Source organism: Hyperoodon ampullatus, assembly GCF_949752795.1.
Source record: "Hyperoodon ampullatus genome assembly, chromosome: 2".
In the NCBI taxonomy this organism is placed as follows: Eukaryota; Metazoa; Chordata; class Mammalia; order Artiodactyla; family Ziphiidae; genus Hyperoodon; species Hyperoodon ampullatus.
Genome location: NC_136915.1, coordinates 171,461,796 through 171,471,007, shown reverse-complemented (window position 1 = coordinate 171,471,007; position 9,212 = coordinate 171,461,796). Strand labels below are relative to the sequence as shown.

Genomic DNA, 9,212 nt, shown 5'->3' with positions numbered 1-9,212 from the left:
AACTCAGTCATGTGCCATCACTATTTCAGTTCTAAATAGCTTCTTATTTCACCTTGTATTTAAGTAAGTCCTCAGTTGAACCTGCCTGAAACTGATGGTTTTGTTCTGTTATTATTAATACCTCTAGAAGTAGGCTATTTCCACAGGCTTCTTCAGACTCCAGTGCACTCACTCAAATCCAGCATCTACTAAAAATGACTTTCTATCCTTAACTACAAGTGCTGCTGGTACTGCTACTTTTATCACATCTGATGATCTTCTCCATCTTTGTTTCTTTGTATTTTTATGCACTTATTCACTGCATTACACTGCTCAGATGAGAATTTTTTTTCTCCATCTCCTTGAGAAATCCAAGATTTCACTGTTGTTAGCTGCACTTTGGCTACTGTGTTAGTCTGTACCACCTCAAGTTTTCCCTGTTTTACACTAATCTATTGGCTAGTGTTAGTCTGAGATCCTTTCTCACCTTTTCAGGTAAAAAAGAAAAACAAAACTGATTCTTAAACTCCCTCCCTTTGAGGTCTCTTAACCAGTGGGTGGTTTCCAGCGCCCTGATTGTCTAAATAAGTGATCTGCAAACTGGAGCACTCATTCACATACATAAAGAGTTTCCAGGAAGTACACATTAGTGCACAATTTCAACAGGATCAGTATCTAGATTTTCCATTTCTGTTTAAACTCATTCCTCATTGATATGGGTGATAACATGGTTGTTCAAGCTGAGTTTTCCTGGACCACTAATTATCCCTGTCCAACTTAATGAAAGAAAAACTCACCTCTCATCCATTCTAAACTTACTTCAATGTATTGCCCCAGAGTGTTAAAAACAAAAAAACAAAAAAACCCAGGGCACTAAAAATGCAACAATTAAATATTGTGTTTGTGATAAGAAAGTGAGTGTCTCTAATGAACTAGGGAAAATAATATTCACAAATCAGGTGGTTTCCAATTCTTTGCTTTCTACAAAATTGAAGATGTTAGTTGATGGATCATTAAGAATCATTTTTAGTGAACAATAACTATTGACTGCTACTGATATACTCCCCCTTTCAGTTCTATCCACTTACTTATATGAATGCAGTTTCTCAATATTTACACCTATAAAAAATAAAAACATTAGCTTACACTAGCAGTAAGTAATATCCATCCAAGAATACAGAAACACATTGAAAAAATAAAATAACCTCATCTGTTTTATCAAGATACACATTTGCAGTAAAATTTTATTCCATTGAATAGCTATCAAAATGTGTAATATACTTGCATTGTTTTGACCAATTCTATAGTAATACTATATAGAATAATGATTCAATTTAAAATAGACTTTTAACACCTAGAACCTTATGCTAGTACATAAAACAAAAATTTTAAATGGCTGTTTTTACTTTCTTTTTCTTTTTCCTTAAGAGCGGGTGGCCCTTGCGGTGGCGGTTTGGGGTGGGCACCGCCAAGGTGAGGGGGTCTCGCCTCCTGCACGCTGGTAGACTGATTGTTCCATTATGGATGGAGGGGATGATGGTAACCTTGTTATCAAAAAGAGGTTTGTGTCTGAGGCAGAATTAGATGAACGGCGCAAAAGGAGGCAAGAAGAATGGGAGAAAGTTCGAAAACCTGAAGATCCAGAAGAATGCCCGGAGGAGGTTTATGACCCTCGGTCCCTATATGAAAGGCTAACAGGAACAGAAAGATAGGAAGCAGCAAGAGAATGAAGAACAGTTCAAATTCAAAAACATGGTAAGAGGCTTAGACGAAGATGAGACCAACTTCCTTGATGAGGTTTCTCGGCAGCAGGAACTAGTAGAAAAGCAGCGAAGAGAAGAAGAAGTGAAAGAACGGAAGGAATACAAAAGTCATCTCAACAAGGTTGGAATTTCTCAAGAAAACAAGAAGGAAGTGGAGAAGAAAGTGGCTGTGAAACCCACAGAAACCAAGACCAAGTTCTCCCAGGCAAAGCTGTCGGCAGGAGCTCAGAGAGTGGCAACAGTGTGAAAAGACTGCAATCGGACCCTGACCCAGGTGGTAATCAGTAAGCCCCGTCCTGCTTGTCTCTTGGAAGCACATCTCTGAGTGGTCCCTCCCTGCATCTACTGCCCCTCTGCTGCATCTGTATCGGCTTCCTCCCAGGTTTGGGCGCCTACTCTGGGAGCAGCGACTCTGAGTCCAGCTCAGACAGCGAAGGCACCATCAACGCCACCGGCAAGATCGTGTCCTCCATCTTCCGAGCCAACACCTTCCTCGAGGCCCCCTAGTTCCTCTGTTCTTACCGCAGGGAGCTCCTCCCCAAGAGTAGACTGGACAGTTTATTCTGCCTACAGGCATTACCTCCCACAAATAAGTCCTTTGCCTGCTTCCTGTGCACACCATGACATTTTTAACCTCATCTAAAAATGTGCCGGAATCCACTTGTGGCCCGACTTGTGTTTGTTTTCTCTTTCTCCTCCAGTATGGATGCCCAGACCTGTCCCACGGCCTCTGTCCTCACTGATGTAGTAGGGCAGAGGTCAGGGCCCAGCAGAAACTCCACTAAAAATGCCCTGGGAAGATAGGTACCAAGCGGCTTGCAAAGGGTTTGGGTTCTGTTGCTTTCTTATTTTTTTGGTTTTTGTTTCTTTTTTTTTCCTTTCCCAACACCACAAAGAAGCAAGGACAGTTATTGAACAGGTATCATTTAAACATTCTATTCTAGACGAAGGCACCGTTTGATTATACTGCGTTGTGGAGTGTGCAGGGGGAGAGAAAGTCCCAGGTGATGGAATGGTGCACTGCCCTGGAACTAACCTATTCTTGATGTTGTGTGACTGAGTAAAGATTCTAAACTACAGAAAAAAAAAAAAAAGAAAACAAACAAACAAAAACATTTTTAATGTATTTTAAGAGAATTATGATGATAATCAAAATATTTGAACCCTATTATTTTATACTTAGATAAAATTCTATGGGAGTAGTAAAATGAAATTTTTATTTCAAGGAGAAAAAAATGTAAAATTGCTGACCATTAAAAAAGAAATGTTGGGCTTCCCTGGTGGCGCAGTGGTTGGGAATCCGCCTGCCGATGCAGGGGACGCGGGTTCGTGCCCCGGCCCGGGAAGATCCCACATGCCGTGGAGCGGCTGGGCCCGTGAGCCATGGCCGCTGAGCCTGCGCATCCGGGGCCTGTGCTCCTCAACGGGAGAGGCCACAACAGTGAGAGGCCCGCGTACCGCAAAAAAAAATTTTTTTTTTAAATTTAAAAATTGCATGAACTTTTTTTGTGTGTGTGTGTGTGTTACGCGGGCCTCTCACTGTTGTGGCCTCTCCCGTTGCGGAGCACAGGCCCCGGACGCGCAGGCTCAGCGGCCATGGCTCACGGGCCCAGCCGCTCCACGGCATGTGGGATCTTCCCGGGCCGGGGCACGAACCCGCGTCCCCTGCATCGGCAGGCGGATTCCCAACCACTGCGCCACCAGGGAAGCCCCAATTTTTAAATATTTAATCACTATAATATTAAAATTCAAATGGATATGGTGAAAAGAATGATATAATAATTTTGTATTTACTGAGATTTTCCTTTATTAAAAACATATTTTGTTTTACTTCGTTGAGAATAATTATAACAGCTACTTTAAAATCATTGTCTGTTTCAACATCCATTTAATCTCAGCGTCTGATCTGCTTCATGTTCTTTTCTTTTGAAAATATGCTTTATTTCCTTGTTCCTTCATGTAAAACGTAACTTGGAATTCTATGCTGAACATTATGAATGCCATAGTGTGGAAAATATGGATTCTGTTATTTTTCTCCAAAGAGGAAATTTGTTTTAGCAGGTATATTTCCTTGGCTGGGCTTGAATTGCAAACTCTGTTTCTTATATGGCAACTTGGGTCTCTTCAGATCTTTTTCATCTTTAGCTGGCTGCTTTGAGTCTTCTCTGCCCATGCGTAGTTCAGGAGTCCAGTCAGAGATGTGGATAGATAGCATTTGGGGGTCCCCACTCTGGTTCTTCCCTTCCAGAATTTACCCACGCTCTTTAGTATTAATGTTAGTAAGTTCCCTAACTTCAATTTCCTTATTCTCCAGGCCTGAAAGATTGCAAGTTTTGTCACGTGTGCTGTTGCCACATGCAAACTGTACTTAGTCTCAAGCTAAATGCCGCAGAGACAGAAATTTATTTATTTAATTCAGTCTTCCCTCTCCAAACAAATATGAACTTCCCACCAGAGTTGGTATACTTCTGCTTGCTCTCCAGGACCTTCAGATACTGATTTTCTGGCTTTTTGGTTTGGTTTGGTCTGGTTTGGTGTTAGGTCCAGACTTTGCAGCTATTTTCTCTGTGGATGGAAGTTGGGTGGTCATCCAGTAGAGTCTTAGTCATCATACCTGAAACCAGAACCCAATTTTGTTTTAAAATGTTAATCAGCATTTATGATAAGCTAGGAATGGTATCCTTTGCCATTATTTAAACTAATGACAAAAAAAATAGACATCAACCTTATAACATAAAAGGATGTTCTTTCTTTTTTCAAAATTACTTTAATGGTGTTATATCAGGAACCTCTTCTGTGTAATTTCCGAGCCTCTCAGCCTCACTTGACTCTTGCTCTAGCCACCACTGTGGCCACCAGTTCTGCCTGGGTTCTGACCAATTTCACACAGATAAAACCTGACAGCACCTCATCTCATGCCTATGCCAAGTGCCTCTTGCCTCCCATCCCGTTGACCATGAGGCATGGGATGGTGTAGGACCCAACATGGAGCCCACACATGCATGACCCAGAGTTTGGGGAAGTTAAGACTCTGTGGGTGGAACTTTGACAGACGGTAGATGGAAACCAGTGAATAAATTTTCTTTCTCCCCCAAGAATAACAATCTAGATTTGAAAAGCCGGTCCAGCAGAATCAAGCAGGTACTCGTACGGAGTAGAAGACAACTCAGTGATGCGTTGTTGTGTTGGATTTCCCTCTGTTCTTGGCTCACATCCCTTTCCCCTCACTCCTTTCCCCCCCAACATAGCATGTAACGCAGTCATAGCATGGAAGCTTTGTTTTCTGGGGTAGCCAAGTTAAGAAAGAAGAACATGAACTTCATCTTTAGTTCCAAGGGCAAAGATTCAGTCATCTGCTCATCACATATGATTTCTGGTCTTCTAAACTCTCCTTCCACTCTGACCTACAGCAACTCTAACCAACCTAGTCTCACCCTGCTCTGAAATTCCCTCAAGTTTCAGTGATCCACTTTGCTCATCATGAGAGATTTTATATCTGACCTATGACTTTGGAGGAAACAGAACATCTTCCAGGTCCAGAACTACTAGAAGGGCTACATCCTAAAGACATAGCGGAGCCTTGAACCCTGACTCCTCAGTCTTTCTTTTTTCCCCTTTTCAAAAATGTTCCCCTTCTATCTTATTTGTGAGACAAAAGAATAAAGCATCTGTGGTAAATGTACAAAAAAAGGAAGCTGGCATTCAAACTGCACATGTTCCATCAGACAAGCTCTTTTTAATACCTTAGCAATTTCCTGTTGTTGATCATGTGAGTTTCAATAGCTACATTCAGCTATTTTGTTGATGAGACAAACAGCAGAACCAGAACCAAAGGGTGAACAATGAAGAGAAGCAAATTATACTCCAGTATAAGGAAGAACTTTCTAATGATTGGTGCAGTTAAACAAGCAGAGCAGAGAGAATGACTGCATTATGGGATGTAAGAGCCACACGGAGAGGTTATATAACTACCTGTTTGGAATGTTTTGGGGCAGTGATACTCAAGCTTGAGCCCCCAGAATTTCTGATTTAATCATTTGAGGTAGCTTGAGAATTTGCATTTCTAACAAGTGTCCAGGTAATGTGAATAATGCTAGCCTCAGGACCATACTTTGAGAACTACTGTAGGGACATTCTGATTAGATAACCCCTAAATTGAGATGCAAGAGAATGTAGCAGTTAAGGGCAAAAGCTTTAAAATCAGATTAGACCTAAGTTTGAATTTCAGTTCCTTTATATTCTGGCTGTGGGTATTTAAGCAGGTTTCCTCATCTGTAGACAGGCACACCTCATTTTATTGTGCTTCACTTTATTGCACCTCACATATATTCCATGTTTTACAAACTGAAGGTTTGTAGCAACCCTGCGTAAAGCAAGTCTATTGATGCTGTTTTTCCAACAGCATTTGTTTACTTCATGTCTCTGTACCACATTTTGGTAATTCTCACAATATTTCACATTTTAAATTATTATTATATTTGTTATGGTGATCTGTGATCATTGATCTTTGATATTACTATTGTAATTGTTTTGGGGCACCACAAATCGTGCCCCTATAAGACAGCCAATTTAATGGATAAATGTTGTGTGTGTTCTGACTGCTCCACCCGCCAGCCTTCCCCTGTCTCTCTCCTGCTTGGGCCTTCCTATTCCCTGAGACACAGCAGTATTGAAATTAGGCCAATGAGTAACCCTTGCAATGGCCTTTAAGTGTTCAAGTGAAACGAAGAGTCACACAACTCTCACTGTAAATCAAAAGGTAGAAGTGCTTAAGCTTAGTGAGGAAGATGTCTCAAAAGCTGAGATAGACCAAGAGCTAGGTCTCTTGTGCCAATTAGCCAAGTTGTGAATGCAAAGGAAAAGTTTTTGAAGGAAATTAAAAGTGCTACTCCAGTGAACATATGAATGATAAGAAATAAATAGCCTTGGGCTTCCCTGGTGGTGCAGTGGTTGAGAGTCCGCCTGCCGATGCAGGGGACACGGGTTCGTGCCCCGGTCCGGGAAGATCCCACATGCCGCGGAGCGGCTAGGCCCGTGAGCCATGGCCGCTGAGCCTGCGCGTCCGGAGCCTGTGCTCCGCAACGGGAGAGGCCACAACAGTGAGAGGCCCGCATACCGAAAAAAAAAAAAAAAAAAAAAAAAAAGAAATAAATAGCCTTGTCGCTGATATAGAGAAAATTTTAATGTTCTGGATAGAAGATTAAACCAGCCACAATATTCTCTTAAGCCAAAGTCTAATCCAGAGCAAGGCCCCAACTCTCTTCAGTTCTATGAAGGCTGAGAGAGGTGAGGAAGCAACAGAAGAAAAGTCTGAAGCTAGCAGAGGTTCCTTCAAGGAAACTAGGTTAACAATGAGGATTAAGGAAAGAAGCTGTCTTCATAACATAAAAGTGCTAGGGGAAGCAGCAAGTGCTGATGTAGAACCTGCAACAAGTTATCCAGAGGATGTAGATAACATAATTAATGAAGGTGGCTACACTAAAGAACAGATTTTCAGTGTAGATGAATTAGCTTTCTATTGGATAGAAGATACCATCTAAGACTTTCATAGATAGAGAGAAGTCAGTGCTTGGCTTCAAAGCTTCAAAGGACAGGCTGATTCTCTTGTTAGGGGCTAATGCAGCTGGTGCCTTTAAGTTGAAATCAGTGCTTATTTACCATTCTGAAAATCCTAGGGCCCTTAAGAATTATGCTAAATCTCCTCTGCCTGTGCTCTGTAAATGGAACCACAAAACCTGGATGACAGCACATCTGTTTATAACATGGTTTACTGAATATTTTAAGCCCCCCTATTGAGACCTAGTGCTCAGAAGAAAAAAAAAAGAAAATTCCTTTCAAAGTATTACTGCTCATTGACAATGCACCTGGTCACCAAGAGCTCTGATGGAGATGCACAATGAAATTAATGTTGTTTTCATGTCTACTAACACAACATCCATTCTTCATCCCATGGATCAAGGAGACATTTCAATTTCAAGTCTTAGTGTTTAAGAAATACATTTTGTAAGGTGATAGCTGCCATAAATAAGGATTCCTCTGATGGATCCGAGCAAAGTCAATTGAAAACCTTCTGGTAAGGATTCACCATTCTAGATGCCATTAAGAAAATTCATGATTCATGGGAAAAGGTCAAAATATTAACATGAACAGTAGTTTGGAAGAAGTTGATTCCAATCCTCACGGATGACTTTGAGGGCTTCACAACTCCAGTGGAGGAAGTACCTGAAGATGTGGTGGAAACAGTAAAAGAAATGGAGCTTGAAGCTGTAACTGAATTGTTGTAATTTCATGATAAAACTTTAACAGATGAGGAATTGCTTCAGATGAGCAGAGCAGGTGGTTTCTTGAGATGGAGGCTACTCTGGTGAAGATGTGAAGACTACTGAAATGACAACAGGATTTAGACTATTACATAAACAGTTGACAAAGAAGCAGTAGGTCTTGAGAGTAGTGACTCCAGTTTTGAAAGAAGTTCTATTGTGGGTAAAACGCTATCAAATAGCATTGATGCTACAGAGAAATCATTTGTGAAAAGAAGAGTCAATTGATGCAGCAAACATCATTGTCTTATTTTAAGAAATCACCACACCCACCCCAACCTTCAGCAACCACCACCCTGATTACTCAGCAGCCATCAATATTGAGGCAAGACCCTCCACCCTCAAACGACTATGACTCACTGAAGGCTCAGATGATGGTTATCATTTTTTAGCAATAAATTATTTTTAATTAGGCATGTACATTGATTTTTTTAGACGTAATTCTATTGCACTCTGAATAGATTTCAGTATGGTGTAAACATAACTTCTATATGCACTGGGAAACAAAAAAATTTATGTGACTCACTTTATTGCGATATTCCCTTTATTGGGGTTGTCTGGAACCAACCCATAATATATGAGATATGCCTGTGATTGGAAAATTGATAGGACTCACTGAGTAATTGCAGGGAATAAATATATTAAAAGCAAAGTAGCCATTAATATCCTTCGTTGTCTGCAAGGAGCCATAATATGCCCTCCTATTTAGCTATTATCACTATAGGAATAAATCCCTTTCCTTTTCAGAATAAGGACACCTATTTCCAGAGCAGAAGCAGGGCCACCCAGCTACAGCAATAATCTATATATACCATGTGTCAGGAAATCTCACTGGGACCCATTATTTTCCCTAGAAACACTATATCAGCATGTAAACATCACCTCAGTTAAACCAACTTTTTGGAAAAATGGCTTCCCCTGTGCTAACAAATTAAAATAATCACCTGTCTACTCAAGAGAGTCAATATTGACCACTACAGAGGAATCACTATAACCAAATGAGGTTTTCTAAAAATAAAAATGAAGTGCTATTTAGGATACCACACATAAACCAAATTTTCCTTTGAAGGGAAAAATCCAATAAAATCATTCTCCTTTTGACGTCACTGGGCCTTCCAGATGGTTCTGGGAGCCTAAAAGCATCTCTGCT

General features: G+C 40.8%; 1 pseudogene across 1 annotated transcript; it reads left to right on the top strand.

Annotated features, from left to right (window-relative positions):
* Positions 1 to 1,490: 1,490 nt before the first annotated feature.
* LOC307049088 (PSME3-interacting protein-like) lies at positions 1,491 to 2,249 on the top strand (annotated as a pseudogene). The gene has a single exon. The product of its transcript is annotated as a PSME3-interacting protein-like (transcript).
* The last annotated feature ends 6,963 nt before the right edge of the window (positions 2,250 to 9,212 follow it).